We start from the raw sequence: 22016 nt of genomic DNA on the forward strand, positions 1-22016 counted from the left end.
ATTATAAACTTTGTTCTTGTCACAGAAAGGGTATTATGTATGACATTTGCCTAAAGATAGTGTTCCTATAAATACAAGTTCTTCGTAATGTATTAAACTTTGCTTTACCAAACACTTATAACTTGAAAGACAGGTTTTCATATAATGTGCTATAAATATGCATTAATGAGTGGAGAACAGAACAGCATTTGGTGTCAGAAGTCAGAATAAATGAAATAATGCAAGAATTTGTTATTTTTCTTGGTAATATATCATTAGCCACAGTGGAGAAAGAATTTGGATTTCAATGTCCCCTCTTTTAATAGGAATAAAGTGAAACAAACACATGTTAAACTATCTTCAGACACTGATGATTTAAAAAGGTGCAATCAGTCTTTTGCAATAAAGACATCTCTATCAATTATGGCTGTGTTATACACTCAGCATTTTTATTATCTGGGGGTTCAAAGTTACTTAAAAAAATCATGCTGCTCCATTTGATTTTAAAACTTTTAATTTAAAAATAATTCATTCCTTGGGGCACCTGGGTGGCTCAGTTGGTCAGCGACTGCCTTCAATTCAGGTCATGATCCTGGAGTCCCAGGATCGAGTCCCGCATCAGGCTCCCTGCTCAGCAGGGAGTCTGCTTCTCCCTCTGATCCTCCTCCCTCTCATTCTCTCTGTCTCTCATTCTTTCTCTCTCAAATAAATAAATAAAATATTTAAAAATTAAAAATAATTCATTCCTTTATCTAATATACTGAAGCCATGTTTTTCTTTTTTTTTTTAACTTGCTATTCTTAGTATAGCAGAACACAATTTTTGACTTATCTGTAATATAGGTAATTTTAAAGTATGAAATAGGGAGAATCTGAGTGTAACATAAACTTTCTAAAAATTTCCACCTTGAAATGCAAATTATTTTGTTGTTTCTATGCCAATTTTTCGGTTTTAAAAATATGATCACCAGTAAAATAACATTACTGATGAATAGTTATAGAAATACAAATGACTGTATTTTGTATCTTACTGTGGCACTTCTCATCAGTCTGTTTTAAATATAAAAGAAGGAAAAAAGAAATTGCAAGCTGAGCAAACCATAAATGATTGCAAGTTAGCTTGAAGAAAACTTAGGGTGTGTTTACCAGTGTTTCTCATACTTCTCTTACTTTTACCCCCACCCCACAGTGTATATTCATTCTTTGTTCTTTTTATTCCAAGAAGCAAAGGGATGTTAATTAGTTTTGCTTTCTATAACTCACTGTATGTAGTTTAATTATGCTTTTTTAAGCAATAATACCAGCAACTTTGAATTAAATAAGCTATTATCGAAACTTATATTATCTAGGTGCAAGGACTGATGCTTATCAAATTAACTAGACAGTCTGATTTGAAGATATAAACAAGACATCACCAACCCTGAAGTTGGCAACAATCTGTTTCTAGATGAATTTTGAGAGCCCGTTGCTACTTACTCTCATTGAGATTTCAGAATAAAGATTGTCCCCTCCCATCCCTGTAGTTTATAGTGACTTTTGTTTTATTTTGTTTGTTTTTTTGAGAGAGTGAGTGAGCATGTGGTCGCATGCACGTCCAAGTGGGGAGAGGGTCAGAGGAAGAAGAGAGAGAGAAAAAAATCTCAGGCAGTCTCTATGCTCAGTGTAGGGCCCAACAAAGGGCTTGATCTCAGAACTGCTAGATCATGACCTGAACTGAAACCAAGAGTTGGTTGCTTAATGGAGTGAGCCACCCAGGTGTCCCAATAGTCTCTGTATTTTTAATTGATCTCCCCAAGGTCAAGGACATTCTTTCAGATTTCTTTTTAGTCAAGCCATCCTAAAAAATAATTGCTACGTGCTCCACTTCCCATTCCCACATTTTAGCTTTTCTGAAATCAATCATGTAAGTGCTGTATCTAGCCTTCCCACTCTGCCATCTCTTTCAGATTAGCTACTCTTTAGGATGGTTTATCCAGAATTTTGTTTAATTTTTCTAGAGCACCACATTGTGAATCACTTCCCCAGCTGGATTTATAGTAGCCTGAAAATAAATAATAATTATCAAAGCCCACATCACTAGATTCTCCCCCCCATACCCAGCTTGCCAACTGCATAAAAATTGCATTTTAAATCAGATGTTAGCATGCAAATTTGGGTAGAAAGAGAGCTTGAATACATATAGCTAAAATAAGAAACAGTGGGATTTTGCTTCTAATTGTGACAAACAATTTCTTAGACTTTGGCACCATTTATGACAGCACTAAAACCTAAAGAATTCTCTTTGCTGGTCATTTGACTAAAGAGATTTTAAAAATTTAAATCAAAATCTTTATGTGACAGTTTTAGAAATATGCACTGTACTTTTAGAGATGAAATCCAGACAGACATCAGTAATAGATAATTTGTATGAACTGTCAGAATGTTTGCATTGTTCTTAATATCTTAGCTGATTTATTCTTATATTATCTTTTTAGTTATGTTATTTCATTTTTGAAATATGGACATCTTAAATTGTACTGTTTGAAGTATTATTTTTTTTGAAAGTGCCTTTCTGAGGGAACTAAATCTATACATTAAAAAGTTGTAGAGTGAGTAATGTCTGACTTGGAGAGAATGTGCTGGAGTAGACAACTCTAGTTCAGGAAAAGGAAAAAGAAATCATCATAAGGTTAAGCAAACTTTATTAAGTTATAGTTAAAACTAGGAAAAAAAACTATAGAAATATCAGGAATAGCATTGTTCCACATTTAAATATGGAAAACTAATGTGTTCTGAAATACCTTTCAAAGACAGTAAGATTGGAGACCAAAATATAGAGCAAATTGAAAACAGGCTATGTGGTTTCAATACTATTTCCTTGTCTTTTATCATGGGTGATCACAGGAAAGGGTCATATAGAAGAACTTCTGGATTTACTATAAGCTTTCTGTTAAAGACATCACATAGACCTTGTGATTTAATGCTGATTGTAGAAGGTCGCTTTGGACTTGAAAAGTTTCTTTTCTTTTCTTTTTTTTTAAGATTTTATTTATTTATTTGAGAGAGAGAGAATGAGAGATAGAGAGCACGAGAGGGAAGAGGGTCAGAGGGAGAAGCAGACTCCCCGCTGAGCAGGAAGCCCGATGTGGGACTCGATCCCAGGACTCCAGGTTCATGACCTGAGCCGAAGGCAGTCGCTTAACCAACTGAGCCACCCAGGCACCCAGACTTGAAAAGTTTCTATGGGCACAAATGATACCTTTCTTTGAAGAGCATATATTGTTTCTTTTACAAGAGAGTAAGAAGTATGTAGACATTCCTATCCCATCAGATGTCTGTTTTTTGCTCTGATCACAATAAGTTTAGAGTTAAGTCTAATATTTAAACCTAGAAATGAGGTTAGTTCTGTTTTATAATTTTCCTATGTCATTTGAGGGAATATGGATCACAAAATATTAAATATTGACTGTGTTAGATTTAGGCTCTTTTACACTGCAAAAATCACCTTCACATAAAGACCATCTCAGGTGATGAGGAGGATTTTTTTAAGAGGACTTAAGGAAAGGTAGGTCATGGCTTGAACTGCCTCATGTTGAAACTTGAAGTAAGGAACGTTGCTTGGGCCACAGATCAGCTCTCAGGGTGCAGCAGCGTCTCTCGGGTTCCGGGCAGGACAATCTGGCCATCCTTTCATTTCCTCAACAGACAAAACACATTGCTCCCTGTTCCAATAACCCTATTCTGCTGTGAATTCTTTGTCTTCCCTTCTGGGATTGTTCCTTCTGCTACCATAAATATCCCTCTACATCACAGCCTCTGCTGCTGCTGCTTCTTTTTTTTTTTTTTTTTAATTATGTTATGTCAGTCACCATACATTACACAGTCTCTGATTCTATGTGGCTTTTTCTTTGACATGCAGTGACTCTTACTTGTGTATCTGTCCCCTTCTTTCAGCTGAGTTTCATTCTCTATGATTGTCTCATACAGCCGAGAAGGATTTTATTCCAGTCATATTCCAGTTATAACCCAGCACGGTGAGATGTATGTAGTGTTGGGAAATGTCATCAAAAAGACGTGATGGTTGATTGACCTGTGAGCTGGACCCAGGCACCCGAGCCCCCACCCTTGGAATGTCGGTTCTGCTTGCCTTTCCCACTCCCTGAGGTTCTCCAAGGAGACAGCCTTGAGATAGTGATGTGGCATTGAGAACAACTGCATAGTATACATGATAAGCCCAGTTAAGGCCTCATTACACATTTCTAAGATTTGGCGGTGGTTGCAGGGATCCATTCATCTTGCTCCTGCCCAAGAGAAGCTTCATTTGGAAGTTTCCTTCACTTATTAAAATTGCCACCTACCAACTTGGAGTGGCCTGACTCTTTCTTTGGTCTCTCCCTGTCCTCTAAATACAGGGACCAGTTTCAGATTACAGCTGGGAAGCTCCCCACAGGGTTAAACACCAATATGCAGTTAGATAGAGCCGTTTTCTGGGGCAGCACCTAGGCTATTGCTTAGCCTGTGGACAAGTGCCCTATGGTTTCTGGTTCGGCCAACTGTAGCCAGAGCAGTGGCAGTATGTGGTGTGAGAGAATTGATATCTAAGAAGCTCTTTGTCTTCAACGTCCTCTGGATGTCAGAAAATTATATGTAATCCTCATTTCTCAAGGACTATATTGGTTCTTGATATAAGGAAAGAAATAACCAGGTTATACATTTTACTTATTTTCAAAGAGATATTTTATACTATAATATACTGTATTATATTCTAATGTATTAATTTTCTTCATTTTAAAATGTACCACATAGTCCTTTTTTTTTTTAATACAGCAACTTGCCTTTTCACTTTTCAGTGTATGGAGATAAATACAAATAGTCCTATGTGTACAAGGCCCAGAAAATTAATTTGAGTTTATAAATAGAATATTAAGTTATCTAATAAAGTATTAAAATAGGATAGAAATTAGGTTTCCAAAACATCTGGAAATTCTTAATTTCGCTGAACTAACAACTTAAATCACATGTTATCATAAGCCTAAGAATAGACAGTTATTTTAAAAATACATTTACCCAATTATCTGTAAATGTACTCATTGTCTGAAGAAGTTGACAAATTTTGCAATTACATCATACTGTGTTAAAGGGATGGAAATCATGTGTTATGAATGTAGTATATATTTGGGGTATGTCAAACGTCTATGCAAGTATTTTTTGTAAGTGTTAAGTTCTATCTGTAAGATAAACTCATATAACTTATAATACATAATGTACTTTTCAATACTATAAAAGATGAAGGGTGGTTATCCGAGATCTGTTTATAAATTGTATTATCCAAGGAAGCCAAATACATATTTAAAAAGAAATTATATTTTGAAAACAATGCATTATGTGTATGTGTGTACATGTATATATCCCTTCATATAAGGTTTCTTTTTAAAGATTTTATTTATTTATTTGAGAGAGAGAGAATGAGAGAGAGAGAGCACATGAGAGGGGGGAGGGTCAGAGGGCGAAGCAGACTCCCTGCTGAGCAGGGAGCCTGATATGGGACTCGATCCAGGGACTCCAAAATCATGACCTGAGCCGAAGGCAGTTGCTTAACCAGCTGAGCCACCCAGGCGCCTCCTTCATATAAGTTTTATTACTTTTTATTCCCAGTGATTCCCAAAGAAATCATGTTTTAGAAGTCCACCAATAAAGCCTGAATGAAATCAACAAATTTTTTGAACTTTTCTTCTCCAGTTGATGCCTATTAATTTTTCTCACCATCTTAGGCACTATCGTCCAGTCAGGCACTATGTGCTTCTCTATAAGTCATTTCTTCTCACAGTTCTAGTCATAAAGATGATAACATCAAGTGTTAGCCTCATTCTTAATCCAGAGTCTGCACTTCATTGTGTCTATTATCAGAGATAATAATGATCTCCGTAACAGAGATCACTTGAAGATCTCAGATAATTTACTCAGATCATAGTATCATCCACCTATTGCTTCTTTCTCAATCTTTGCCTCTGCTATAAAATTAAGGTTACCCCAGGTCATCTGGGTGGCTCAGCTGGTTAAGCTTCTGACTCTTGATTTTGTCCAGGTCACGATCTCAGAGTCCTGAGATCAAGCCCTGTATTGGGTTCTGCACTGAGCGTGAAGCCTGCTTAAGATTCTCTCTCTCCCTCTCCCTGTGCCTCTCCCTGCACCCTCTCTCTCTCTAAAAAAAAAAAAAAAAAAAAAAAAAAAAGAGAAAAGAAAGAAAGAAATTAAGGTTATCCCTTTTTCATTACCATCAGTCAAAAATTTAAGTTTCTTCTTTGCTCTCCTTTTCCTACTTTCACATTTTAAATATCAACATCAATATTCCTTGTCTATCTGGAACTATTTGCTAATTTGTGCTGACTTATCCTCTGTTGAAATCAGAGGAATCTTGAAAATTGTCCTAAGAGCTATCCTCTCCTGATATTTTCTGCTGAGCAGTATTTCTGAATATGCGTTACCTATCTTCCCAATAGAACTCCCTGTCAAATGATATTCTATCTTGTCCACTAAACTTCTGTAATGCTGACCCCTTGTTTGAACCAGTGAATATTTTCTCCTATATTCTCTTTTGGATGCTCCCTTCTCTTTAGTTGAGATTATATTAAGTAGAATCTGTATCACTTCAACATTAATTGAGCTTTAATGAAATTACATCATTTAAGATGTTTTAAATTGAAGTATAATCGAACATAACATTTATATTAGTTCCAGGTGTACAACATAATGATTGGATATTTGTATATATTGTGAAATGATCACCAAAATAAATCTATTTAACATCCATCATCTTACATAGGGAACAGTTTTTTCTCGTATGAAGATTTTTAATATCTACTCTCTTAGTGACTTTCAAATATGCAATATAATATTATTTACCATACTGTATATTACATCCTCATGTCAGTCACTTAAGACTTTTAATAATGTAGATGTGTCCTCTATCTTAACACACATTATTCATTGTCTACACACAAAATATTTAACCCCTTTTCTGGGTAACAGCCAGCATATTTCCTTCTGGTATACATAGTCAAAGGTGTCTCTAACATAAGGGTAAATTCGAATTATTCTAAATCAATAATATCATCATTCCCCTGGAAAATGATACATTTGGAGTACTATGGTAACATTTTTGGCCAAATAAGTGTGACAGGATATTTGTTGCAGAGATAGAGGGTGTGTGGTTATTTCACATTTAAAAAACAGATTAAAAATAAGCTTTTTTGTTTTTGTTTTGTTGTTGTTTTGTTTCTGGATATGGTCATTGTTTGTTGTAATGCCTATGATTACTATATTTGTCAAACCATGAGAAAAACAACCAAAGAAAAATACCGAGCCACTAAGAAGAAAAAAGGGGAAAGGCAGTGTAACCAGAGTAGAAAGAAGCTAAAACTAAGTATAAATAAAAACAAAGGCATGATTTCAAAAGACAAATTCTAGTAATTAGAAACCCTAAATAAATGATTTATGAAAGGATAAGTCATGGAATATCTCAGGTTTCTGATTATTTTGTCCTCTATTTAAAATCAACAAAATTCAGCATTCATGCATTCATTCAAAATGAGATAGGTAAGCCTTGTTTCCATCACATTCTACTGTCTAAAATGTATAGCTACTCTATGATTCCAAAATTATACCATATTGTTGTGTAGAAAGGAAACACTCCTGAAATATTTATATAATAAGCAGATGTGGAGTTTTCCTTCATGTTTTAATTATACCAGAAACCTCTTTATATGAAATAATTAGGAGTAATTCTTGCTTGGTTGATCAAAACCCCTTTTTTACCGTGGAAAACCAAAAATGTCATATTAATATGCAGTACTATTTTATTTTAACCTAAATATGAAATTGTGGCAACTTATAGTCATTGAATACAGGGCTTTATTTACTACTATCCTTTTCTTTGATTATGGTCGTCTGCATTACTTTTGTAATACATGGTCCACAATTTTCAGTTTCACTCTTCTTCATGAGTAATAGGAACAGAAAGTACTTAACCTCCTCAATATTACATTCCTACCAACCCCACTGTGACTTCTCTCATAGCTAATAGAAAAATGTGTTGTTATCATTGTTGTGGCCTGCCAAGCTATATCAAATAATTTGCCATATCAAACAAATTCCAGTTAGACCCATTTTTTTCCTCATACAAACAATAGAAGTGAGCCCCCAGGATGTCAAGGGCTCTGGTCTGTGTACTTTAAGGGGAGAGTGTGGTGTGGCAGTTATTCTGGTGAGTCTTATACATGAATGCTGGCAAACAGGGTCTGCTGTAGTCACCTTCATTGTCTCTTCACTGTGAATAGACACAATGAACTTGAATGTGGAATTACCTAGACATTAAAATAATTTGCCCTTAAAGGTACTTAAATACCATTTCTTTAATGGTTAAATGTGGTGTGATAAATATTTCCCTCCAACGTGTATAGAAATCTTATGGCTTTACTTGGCTAGAATTATAAAAAGTGCAATTTTCTGTATGCATAGAATATAATAATGACACCATTTTTGATTTTCAAATATTTCAAGAGAATTATAAAAATTCTGAGGTGAGAGTACAATATAAAGACTGAAAACATTTTAATACTACTATTATTAGGTAGGATTAGGTTGGTTGTTCTTGTTATTGTCATTTGCTTATTTTTCTTAGTATTTATGCATTTACAGATCACTTATACTATTCAAAATTTTTTTTCATGCCCAACTTGTAGAATACATTTGGTTTATTGTTTTAATTTTGCTTTGTTTTATCTCCTGTTTTAAAATAGACTCTGAAGAATCATAAATTCATATATTCTAGGGTCCAGAAGAGAGTTAATGAAAAAAAAAATCAGAAAAGGGTTGTTGGATGTCTCATTTTTCATTTAGGCTATTGTTTTCCAGAACTTGCTAAATATTGCAAGTTGGCACACTTATAATTCATTTACTTTAAACTACATAATATTTCTTCAAAAAATTGCTTACAGTTACTGAATATTATGTGCTAGATATTGTTCCCTGGAGCTTAAGTAATTAACATATTTAATAGTTTCAACCTTGCTATGTCAAGTAGGTAATATTTTCTCATTTTGCAAATGTGGAAATTTAGTCACAGAATAGTCAGTGACTTGGTCATATGATGAGAAAGTGATGGAGCTAAGGTTCATACTCAGCTAGTCTGTCCTCTGAAAGTGTACTACACTAGGCATTGTAAAGCTGTATGAAAATGAAATTAATCAATTTACTTGGGTATTTTAGAGATAAAACTTCACCCCTATTTATATTTGCATGCATGTTTGATGAAGAAAGCAACTGGAAGAATGAAGAGGGGGAAATCGGAGGGGGAGATGAACCATGAGAGACTATAGAAACAAACTGAGGGTTCTAGAGGGGGGGGGTTTAGCCTGGTGATGGGTATTAAAGAGGGCACGTTCTGCATGGAGTACTGGGTGTTATACGCAAACAATGAATCATGGAACACTACATCAAAAACTAATGATGTAATGTATGGTGATTAACATAACATAATAATAAATTTTTTTTTAAATTTAAAAAATAAAGAAAGCAACAAATTTCCCCCTCCTCTTTCTTCCACTATGTTCCTCAAACTTCTTTGCAAAAGAATTTATGGGATGAGAGAGCAAAATTAATTACTAAATATAGTGACAACTCACTCTTACAGTCACGAAGTTACAGGAAATGTAAGACAGGAAAGGAAGTCTTTTTTTTTTAATTTTTTTTTTTAAAGATTTTATTTATTTATTTGAGAGAGAGAATGAGAGATAGAAAGCACGAGAAGGAAGAGGGTCAGAGGGAGAAGCAGACTCCCTGCTGAGCAGGGAGCCCGATGCGGTACTCGATCCCGGGACTCCAGGATCATGACCTGAGCCGAAGGCAGTCGCTTAACCAACTGAGCCACCCAGGCGCCCGGAAAGGAAGTCTTAATAACCTCTAACATTTTGTTTTAAGAAATATTGAATGAACAGAATCTGTAAGAGCATGAATTCACAAAGATACTTCTAAAAGTAGGAAAATAAACAAAATATTCTAAAAGTCACAAAGTTGACCTCCATTTTTGGTGAGCATAAATGCAAGTATTTCAATATTAAAATTGTCAAATTCTAATAGAGTGCACTGCCACATATAACCTGCTGAGTATAATACTTAGATGTTTATGGCTAGCTTTGCAGGAAAAAAAAAAAAACAAAACAGAACAGTTGTTATGTGTTTGTCTTCTCAGCAGAAATGATATTTAAAAACTGCATTAAAAATAAATCTTAACCAATATATCACTGAATACCATTAATCATATAAAACCTCGATTACTCTGAATTCTAGTTATAAAACTCTTGCATATTTAGAAACTTGCTTTACCTCTCACTTAAGAGAAAAAAAGATAACCTCATATCAGAAGTTTCACTTAACAATGGAAGTCAGAAAAATTAGGCTGTTTACAGAACAAAGATATAAAAATCAAAAGCCCTAGGCCCTTGTCCTGATTATTTGAGAATGGCGCTTAACTCATCTGACCTCCAGAATCCTCATCCATAATGTGAGGATATTCATACCAGAAAATTCTTCTTTTCTAAGCTTTTTAATATGTATAAAATATTAAACATATATTTATACAAATTACAAAAACAATCAAACCTAAATTTTTTATTTTTTACAAAATAATTGAATAAATTAAATACAAAAATTTGAATTCTGTAATAAGATTTTAACTAACTAGTTATCATATTGTCAATAAATTCATATTTATGTAAACTAATATATTGGTCAAATATTTTCAATGAAATCAGTAATTTAAACATATGATACGATTATAAAGATTTCAGGTCCCAGTGTTGCTATTAATCAGTTGTTCCTAATCCTTAATATTCAATAATCCCTCATTCTAGGAAATAATTTAATTCATTTCATATAATTGGCTTAAGGCAGAAGGTAAATCAGCAATCATCTTGATAATCACTCTAGTTCATTAATTAATAATTCTACACTCAATTTACTGATTGGGTAAGAGATAGAGTTTTAGATATTTTCTCCTCCACAGAGGAAGAAATGGCACCAGACATTTTCCTCATTTATAGAACACTCTTTTACATATTAGGTTAAGGACAAAACAAATTTCTATAACATAGAAGTACTAAAATTGGAATATTTATAAAAGATTATATGAGTTAGTTGACTTCAAATCCCTCTGATCAATAATCCAATCATATCATATACAACCTTAAAATATTAATGGGATTATGTGGTTCAGAACAATGGAGATAAAAGCATTTTTCTGTTGCATGTGGCTTAGATTATAACTGCATTGTCTTTCCTTCAGTTGTCTCACTTGAAGAAGAGTGATGGTAGAGCAGAGCAGTGACAGCAACTAGGCTCATGTGGGAGCTCGAATTCACATCACGAAGTATGATGGAAGTTCTCATATGGAAGACAGATTATATTTGTGTTCTGTGTGGCACCAGATAAATGTTCAAATGAGTAGAAGTTCAGGGGAGGTTATCTATCCTCTGATCAGTCTCCCCTTGAGCTTACTTAATGTCCATTGAAGAAGTACAGCTGTTTTATGTGCAAATAGATTTTGTTTATCTACTTATTTGCCCATAGAATAAGGAAAATAAAAAGTGGAGTAACACACAGTAGGAAAGAAGGAGAAACACTCAGTGGAACATAGGAAAGGACTAACACTGTCGGGGCAAGTCTGTGATTCTGAACAGATGTTTTGATGCTTAAATGGCAGTGATAATAAGCCTAAGCAGCATTGCTGACCAGTAAGTTTACTGGTCTTCTGTATAATTTTTATACAGAATATAATGTTTTCTTCTGTATAGTAGAAGGGTGTCACTAGTACCAAACAGCCTCAACTAAAATTCATAAAGTGAGGTTTGGGGGAACCAAAAACAAGAACCTTGTCTGTAAGCACCCGTTAAGTACTGATGGGACATTCCAGCAATTCTTGGAGTGAGGATGTATCCGTTTCCTATTGTTGTTTTAACAAATTACCACAAACTTGGTGGCTTAAAACAACAGCCATGTGTGATCTTACAGTTTTTGGAAATCAGAAGTCTAAACCGGACTGGCAGCACTCCGGTCCTTCTGGAGGCTCTCAAGGAGAATCCATTGCCATATCTTTTCCAGTTTCCAGAGCCTGCCCACATTCCTTGGCTCAAATCCCTTAAACACTCAGGCCTCTATTTCCATCCCTGCTTCTCCTTCTCTAACTCTGATTTTTTTGCTTTTCTCATCCCTTATAATGATTCTTGTGATTACTTTGGGCCCCTAGTAAGCCTGAATTAGCTCACCATCTCAAGATCCTTAACTACATCTGCAAAATCCCTTTTGCCATGTGAGGTAAGATATTGCCAGGTCTCTGGCATCAGGACATGACATCTTTGGGGAATCATTTTTCAGTATACCACAAGGGATACATTTTTTATTGATTTTAGGATGGATATCCCTATTAGCAAAGGCAGCAAGTTCTTAGAAATATGATTTGAAATTCTTAAGGAAAATAATATTTGGATGGAAAAACAGCAAAAAGGATAGAAGTATTTTCCCAAAAATCTGGCAATATAAAACTTGTACAAATGTATTTGTAGAATAAGTACACATCAATTTAGTTTATTTCTTCAACTTAATTATATTTACCTCATGCAAATAATCAAAATAAAATTTGCTTATCTTGACCTAAGCTAGTTGTTTTAGACCTTCCTAGCTATAAGCCTTAGTCACACTAAGTTGCTGACAATGTAAACAGTGTCCTAAATACTACTTTTAGTTAATTTACTCTATGTATGAAAGCTAGAGCTGGGCTATGTAAGGGAAATTCAGGTATAAAATGAATTTAAAAAAAAAGAAGATAAAACCACATTGCCATACTTGTTGAGAAAAAAAAACACAGCAAATAGGAAAAAGTAAATTGTTTACAGATTAACATCTCAGAATGATTTTCACAAGGGACATGTTATATTGAAATTAAAAAAAAAGTTAAATATATGTTGCTGTTTAAATCAGTCTATACAGTGGAAACAACTGCATGAAATCCACCACCAATGTCTGCTATTAAACCCCAGCATGAACTTTCATAAGACATCATAGAACTTATTTCTCTACTAGTATCTTGGCTCATTAGAATTCATTTTAGAAATAAATAAATAAAAGTCATATGGATCAGAACAATAGATTTCTTTAAAAAACAAAACACATGAGCTCAAGGAAATGGTTTGCCTAAGCTATCATGTCTTGAGAAAGGAAGTGGATTTTTTGAGCAAAGGCATTTAATGATTTCATAAGCAATAGAGCTGACACTGCTAACCCAAACCCTCAGCTGAGAAACTGGGTGGAAGAAAATGTCTGATACTAGTGATGAACAAAGCCCTCTCCAATACTCCTTTACATTTGTCTTCCTGTCTAAATACCATTGTGTCAAGTCAGTTCCAATCCAATTACACAGTGGTATTTAGATCTTTTAGGCTGATGCTAATTGGTTTGAATACGGAAGGTGATGTTATACTTGTCTCAATAAGTCAGTCAATCCATGTTATGAACTATGTCATATGATTTCATTTAAAAATATTTGAATCACATGGAACAAGTGCATCAAAACATAAGCAATGTTATCATAGACGAACTTTCAATTTAATAAGCTTATGTTAAGAGTAGAATAGGTACCTGTATCAAACATTTTTTTGTGCAACATTTCAAAATCCTTTTCCCTTACCTTTTGCTCCAGACGCTGATAAAGGCATCAATTTCACACAGACTTTGCAGACAAAATCAGGCAGCACCTCGCTTAAGGCCGATGTTGCCTTGGGGCTTCTCGGATGTGGACATGTAGAGATCTTGAAAACTCATCCACACTCACTTTGATGCAACTTAGAAATGACCCTGCAATTAATTCCATAAGGTCATCCTTGAAAAGGTGAAGAGGAGACAGTGATAAGTGCTTTTCCCCTTCCATTCTAGGCAGCTTGTGCTGAGACATGTTTTATGAATGTCTGAGAAATTCCTTAAGGATCCAGCATCAAGTCAATCATTCTATTGGTTACCTAAATAGTGCATTTTATTACTGACTCTTCCTTATTCACTGCTTTCTCCCCTAGATTCTAACTCCTACTTGCTGAAATGTCTTCCTAAATAATCTGGTTGCAGTAAAAGGCTTTGTCTTATGCTATCCTTCAAGAAAACTAAGGTTAAAATAGTATTTCTCTGTCTGAGATGATTTAGCTAGAACGGAGTAAAGCAAAGTGCATGGCTTACTGCCAGATAAACCTGAAAACCAAGTTGAGTTCTACCAATATGTGACCTAGGCCTGAATATACTCATATGTGAAATGGATTGTCATGTATTCCTTAGAGATATGTGCAAGAAGTTAAACAGACAAAACATACTAATTGATAAATATGAGGGATGCTTGATGAATGTTTAAAAAAAACCCTGTATTTCTGAGTTTCTGAATTGTTTATGCTTAAGGAAATAAACATTTCACCATTGATTTGTCAGATACCTGATTCAGAGTTTTATTACTAACTCCCTTTTAACAAAGAACTCTTTAAGTGGCCTAGAAGTAAAATAACCTCAGAAGCATTATATTTTAATTATAATATAAACGATTTAACCAAAACAAGAAGCTTTCATTCAGAAATGATTCCATTCACTCTTTTAAAAATACTATATAAGTATCTGTTATAAATAATGGACATAAATGAATATTTATTAAATTTCTATTACTTATAATATTATTTAAATATTATTTTTAAAAGGGTTGATAATAGGATATTGATAATCTAATTTATAAACCAAATTTATTCATAATATTGTATTCTTTTTTATTATTATTATGTAATGTTAATCACCATACGTTCCATCACTAGTTTTTATAATATTGTATTCTTAATAGGGTTGTTTGTCTTGGCAAACATTTCGTGACTTTTTCATCTAGCTTACTATAATAGATAATAAAATATTAGTACAAAAATGTAACAAGGAAGAGTAGTTTTCTTTTTTTTTAATTTTTAAAGATTTTATTTATTTATTTCAGAGAGAGAGAGAGATAGCAAGAGAAAGCATGAGCTGGGAGGAGAGGGAGAAAGCTCCCTGCGAGCAAGGAGCCCAGTGCAAGGCTGGATCCCAGGACCTTGAGATCATGATCTAAGCTGAAGGCACACGCTTAACCTACTGAGCCATCCAGGCATCCCGGAAGAGTAGTTTTCTGATACAAACAAATCAAAATACATTCTCCCCCTGCAAAAAAAGGAAGTAAGAAATTAGTCTATTAGTAGTATTTGAATATTTTTAGTCATATTTGGAAATGCATGAGAAATATGATCTCTTATTGTCACAGATTTAGATTTTTAAGCTATAGTTTACCTCCCTTCCTCAGGTGATCTGCATTCAACTACAGACATTATCATTGACACTAATAAGCAGCTTCCTATAAAGCAGGTGTAAATAGTAGAGGTAAGAATAGAACATGGCTGTTGGCATTTGGTGAAGCTTCACGAATGGAGGCATGTGTAAAATCTAAGAAACCTTTCAAGGAATCCAAAAAACTCACTGGATTGTACTATGAAGAGCTGATGGGGAGTGGCAGGGTTGAAGACATTTTATTTTGAAACTAAAATTGAATGTTAATTACTTTCTGTAGAACTTGTTTGGAGGACCCTACTACCAGTGGACATACATTATCTCATTTAATCTTTATAACAGCCATATAAATTGAGTATTTTTATCCCTACTATATAGATGAAGAAATTGAATAAATTACCTCTGTCATACAGCTAGTAAGTGGCAGACTCCAGAACTTCCAGACACTAAAGACTGTTCTTAATCATGATGTCCATTGAAGAACCTGGTTTGGACAATGTAGCATGTATGTAAAACATAATTAACCGAAGCTACTTATGAGCAGTGACCATTCTTACAAGGAAATATTATACACAACTCTGTAATGAATTTCATTTTCATTTTAAATTTTTCACTTTCTTCACTATGATAAGAGCATATTAATTCCAAACTTCTGTATTTCTTGATTTTCATATATGTGCTATTTTCGATTTAATTGCATTTTTAACACTTTTAAATAAGAAAAATCAAAGTTACTTAATTAGTAAAAAAAAAAGAGACATTATCATTATTTGTTCATGGTTATTTAATAAATACCTAAATAAAATAGCTTCCAAAATTATCACCCTGTGTTATGCTAAATCATTTCCTCCTAGCAATTTATATCAATTTTTCAATAAAGTTCATATGGACAACTGGTGTTATGCTAAATGAACAGTCATGGGGCTTCCACAACATTTTGAAAAGTAAATTAAAAACATATATACTAATTAGAACAATAAGGCTTAGAATTTAGTTGCTTTGTTGAAGAGCAAATTGGAAATTAATACTTTGTTTATTATGTATATACATTGTACCCCAATTCTTTAGGCAGAATTTTTGAAACAAAGCAAAAAAATTAATTAGGTAATAAAAATATCAATAGAAGTAGCAAATCGAGAGAAAGGGGGAAGTTACCGTGCCTGAATCTCACATCTGGCATTGCTCTTCTTAGAGGAAAAGGAAAATAAAAGGATCCTATTATTTATATGGTTTATTTGATCTTAAAGAAGGAAGTACACCAGCGCTTTAGGAAATGAAATGTAATCTTTTTTAAGAACTGCAAAATACTATAAAGTAAAAATATCACAAAGGTTTTATATAATGAACACTGACTGAAGTAATAAGTAATATCTTCAAAAATAGCTTTACACTAACTAAAGTGGTGAATATAGTGTTATTGTATATTGTGAAATCCCTTAGCAAAAGCTAGTATTTTAGTAAAAATACTAAAACACATCTTAAGGTGAAATTGTGAAGGATTAAATGAATGTGATCAAACTTGATCCAAACATAAAATGTAAAATTGTGGGTCAAGTATCAATTCCCTTATTCTGGTTTAGTTAGGAATAGGTTAACGGGAAGCTCCAGTTAATGCCTGGATTGCTGGAATTATGCATTGTGGAGAGGCGTCACAGGTGCTTTGGAAACCAATTGGGCAGATCCCAATGATGGCGGGAGAAGCCTACCCAGGATTCTCAACTGAAGGGAAAACTGCTCTCCGCTGCTTTCCAGACACAGTAGTTTCAGAGTGAAGTAAAATTTGTCTTCTAGGGAGGAACCTTTGGACTTATTCAAAAAGGAACACATGCAAAATCCTCACAACTCGATAAATTATAGGAAGGAAGAAAGAATTTTTCTCAGATAATTTCAGAGGGCCATTCGATCATTCAACAAATAGATAATATTTATATATTGAGCAATTACTTTCCAAAATCCATGGTACTCAGTGCTCGGGAAGTTCAGGACTTGGTGGGAGATAAGCAAACAGCCTTTAATGAGAGTGTAAATTGCAATGTTGGAAAATAAGGAGTGCTGTGAGGGTAAAGAAAAAAGGTGTGAATTTAATGCCCCATCAATGTCTTATGTGTTTAAGTGCTTTATAAGAGTGTAAGAAATTAGTATAAACAAGAGAAAAAATGACTAAAATGATATAACATTCTACAATATTGTCCACAGGCACCTGGGTGGCTTAGCTGGTTGAGTGTCCGGCTCTTGCTTTTGGCTCAGGTCATAATCTCATGGGTGGTGAGATCCAGCCTCACATGGGCCTCCCTGCCCAGTGGGGAGTCTGCCTGAAGATTCTCTCCCTCTGCCCCCCAAAATAAGTAAATATATATTTAAAAAATTTAAAAAAATATATACTAACAATCTATTTCAAGAAAAGAACACAAACAAGCTTTATAATTTAACCACTAGAATCTTTAACTCTCCCCTACCATGAGAAAAAGACAAAGGCAGACAATACCTTCATTTTCCTCTTTCAAGGAATTTCATAGCTCACTCACTCCATTGAAGAATTTGTTAAAACATTTCTTTTCTGAGGAGTCATCCTTGACTACAGACATCCTTGCACGCTTTGTCCAGCTTCATCCCCTTCTGCCTTCATGATGGTTTATACAAATGTAGCCCATTGAATATTATATCACCCATTTGTCTATTTTCTATTACAACAACTATAATATAAACTCATAAAAACAGAGTTTGTTTTCACTGTTGTATCCCAGTCCCTAGAGGAGTGCCGGCATGTATTACTTGCTTGGTATTTATTCAGTGAATCAGTTAATGCACCCATCTGACCTTCTAAATTTGCCTAGTCTATTTTCAGAAAGTAAATCAGTGACTATTATAAAACAAAATAGAACAAGAATTGAAAATTATATTGTCTAACTGAAATCCTGGTGAAATACCTACCATTATACTTATCATATTTAATAATGCCAAAAAGATGTAGAGAAAGATGATCTTGCAAAATACAAGATTCTATCATTTTCTCCTAGAAGATAATCTTGGACCTCATGTTCTGGGGTTCCCACAGTGAAACACTTCAGAATAGCTTTGTGAGGGTTGATGACAGTTATTCCCATTGGCAAGAAATAATTCCTTAACATCACCTTGAGCTTTTTTTTCTTTTGTATTTGTGTCTGTGTGTATGTTTGTGTGTGCTGTGCTGTTGGGGTGAGTCTGAAGAACTCATAGATTGGGGTGAGTCTGTGGGTGAGTTGGAGTGAATCTGAAGAACTCATAGATTGGGAACGTTTGCTTGAAAAAGATAAAGAACGATGGTAATTTAATCAGTGTAATTATTAGGAGGCAATTAAAACAAGCAAGAAGGGATCTGCCACTATATAGTTTTAGATTTATATTGTTAAGGAGTTAATCACTAAAATGTACAAATTACAGCATTAATCTTTTTTAAGATTTATTTATTTATTTGAAAGAGAGAGTGTATGTGCTAGCGGGGGGAGGGACAGGTAAAGAGGGAGAGGGAGAGACTCTCAAGCCAACCCCCAGCTGAGCACAGAGCCCAAGGCAGGGCTCCATCTCAAGACCCTGAGATCATGACCTGATCCGAAATCAAGAGTTGGGTGCTTAATTGACAGAGCCATCCAGGTGCCCCCAATCTTTTTACATGAGTACACCTTCACGTTCAGGAGAACTTTGGATTTTGAACATATTAATGTAAATTTTCCATCATAAGCACAAGTGAACACAATATACATTGAGTAGATAGAAATATTCATCTCTTTTCTCCTTCACAGGAATAACCAGGTTCCAAAATTCAGGTGGATGACTATATGTTCCAGGGCATGGTGCCCTCTGGGGACGGACCTTTCACAACTGCGGGGGTGAAGGTGTGAAAATAATTTGCTATCATTTGCCTATCTAAATTTCTCATACACTGCTCTTGCAACATTTCCTCAAATATCTATTAACTATGTTCTTAACTGATATCATGTCTACATATATACATATATATATATACATATATATATGTATATATGTAAATTGTTGAAAACATTCAACTTTAGGAAACAGGATTTTGGAGAGCAATACTTACCCTCACATGCTCTTGCCTAGGCCCCAAATACTGAATGATGATGTAATGGAAAAGGAATGTTGCCGATCCAGTAATACCTGGATTTGATTCCTGGATCTGGATAATTAATACTTGTGTGACCTACAAAAAATAATCACTGTGAATGAACCTCATCTTTTCTCAGAATTAAATTGATACAAGAATGTCTACCCTATGTGACTATTGCGCTATCATATAAAATGTAGCATGTTATGCAGCTAGCAGAATACCTGCTTCCTAGCAGGTCATAAGGGATTCTAGTTTCTTTTCATTATTCTTTCTTTCACTTGTCCCCATTCCTGTAAACCCCACATTACGCAGTAGCTTACAAAAGGCAGCTTCAGGCTGAGGGACATTCCCAGGAGAGGGAGTAAATGGTCCATGCCACACTGGGATAACCCATGTGTGAAAGTATCTCCCATCTTTAACTCAGTGATCTACCCTGTGTCAGAGTATACATATACACATCAGTTCAAACAGAGGTAGAGTAGGCATGGCTCACTCTGATACTATTTAATGATAAGATTCCCTTTTCAAATCAAGGACCCTAAAGAAAATCAAAAGGAGCTTAGATATGAAAGTAAAGAAGAAGCCAAGTCATATTAAACAATATAAAGAATAGCTACATGGAATCAGCACTGAATTTCTGTGGAAAAGGAAAAGGAAGATCTTCATATCCTTATTTTTGCCAGGGTTCAAGAGCTATAATCTGATGAAGGAAATTGGTAGAGCTGCTTCCACTATGATATATGGCACATGATCTTTGGGTTCACTCATACAGTCTCACTTTCCCATTAGGTAGTGCAAATGTAAGTAGTTTGTCTCTTTAAATATGAAGCTTTGGCATTGGATTATTGGGAATATGCTTGATATAGTCAGGATAATGTGTCTAATGTTGCATGGTATATACTACCAGGGCATCAGTTTATGTGTTAAAGAAAGAAAGAAAGAAAGAAAGAAAGAAAGAAAGAAAGAAAGAAAGAAAGAAAGAAAGAAAGAAAGAAAGAAAGAAAATATAGACTGCATAATGTCCATTAAACCAATTTTTTCTTTAGGAATCCTAACAATATTTCTAAGAATGTGCCCAAATACAATGTTTTTTTCTTTCCCAATTTTTAAAAGCCTCTTTTCTTGACTACATATAGACAGGAAGCCTTTATCAGACAGCAGATACATATATGTTGCAGTCCTTGAACTTATTGATGGTCCCTATGCAGCACTGCTGGGTAGAAATGTCTGTCCAGTTCTGGGGCTCAGTTATGGGAATCCACCTGCCTTGGGACAGATGTAAGCCACATTATCCAACATCATTTTTATAAGGAATAAATTTGATGTACCCTTCTCTTAAAAAGAAACGACTTTTTAAAAAAAATGTGATAGTCAATATTGTTTAAAGATAAAACAACTTGGTTGGCGTCAAGTAGCATGTAATAAAATTTATATTTCAAATGAACAAGAACAATTATAATTTCTCATTGAATGACATAAATATATGATAGATATATGTTTTTAAATGTTCTTAAATATTAAACAAATATTCTCTGTGTGATTTATATCTGTATAATTGGGGCAACCTTTTTCTCAATTGGAAGCAAGGTATTAATTTATATTACTCTCTCTTCTCATAAATTAAATGTTCTCTGTTTCTTTGATGCAGAAGAAATTATATTCTTAAGTATGACTTTATTTACTTTTTTAAAAAAATTATAATTTGAAAATAAAAATGCAAGACAAACTATTGTAGCTAAGTGACCTAAAGTAAAGTTTTAATGTCCTTGAAATCTATTTTGATTGTATAAATTCAGGTGCAATCTATGGTTTTTGTTCAATTCACCTCTAGTTTCAAAAAGCTCATATTATAGTCCCTTTCACATAAAAGAGGGAAACAACCATGATTATAGCAACAGAAGCTTCATTTGTACAACAGATGTGCCATATGAACAGGCAAGGGTTCTCCAGAAGTCACAATAAGCATACATTTTCATTTTAATATCAAATAAAAGTGTTATGTTCAAATGTGAAAGTATATTTACATTAAATCTATGAATTGGAACTAGATCTAAATTTCTACACCATTTGTATATCATCGTTAAATGTTTACTAACACATTAATTCTTTGATATGATATGAATGTGCATATTTGTATAGATGACATATGAGACAATATGGACTATATGCACACAACAACAAAAAATTTTTTTTTTAATTTTATTTATTTATTTGACAAAGAGAGAGTGCAAGCAGGGGGAATAGCAGAGGAAGAGGGACAAGCAGACTCTGTACGGATAATGGAGCCTCACACTGGGCTGGATCTCATGATCACAAGACATCTGAGATCATGACCTGAGCCGAAATCAAGAGTCAGAAGCTAACTGACTGAGCAGCCCAGGCGCCCCAGCAAGAAGTATTTTGTCCATGATGCTTGGGTGTACGTATCTGTGTAGTAATATAGGAATTGGTTTATCTTGTTTATTACAATATATTTGCTTTTTCTCCTGTAGACATGAGTCCAAGACTCATTTTCAGTCAGGTGGACAGATGAAAATCTACTGAATGGCTGCAATTATATGAAGTTGAGT

The sequence above is a fragment of the Zalophus californianus genome, chromosome 3, assembly GCF_009762305.2.
Source record: "Zalophus californianus isolate mZalCal1 chromosome 3, mZalCal1.pri.v2, whole genome shotgun sequence".
Classification (NCBI taxonomy): Eukaryota; Metazoa; Chordata; class Mammalia; order Carnivora; family Otariidae; genus Zalophus; species Zalophus californianus.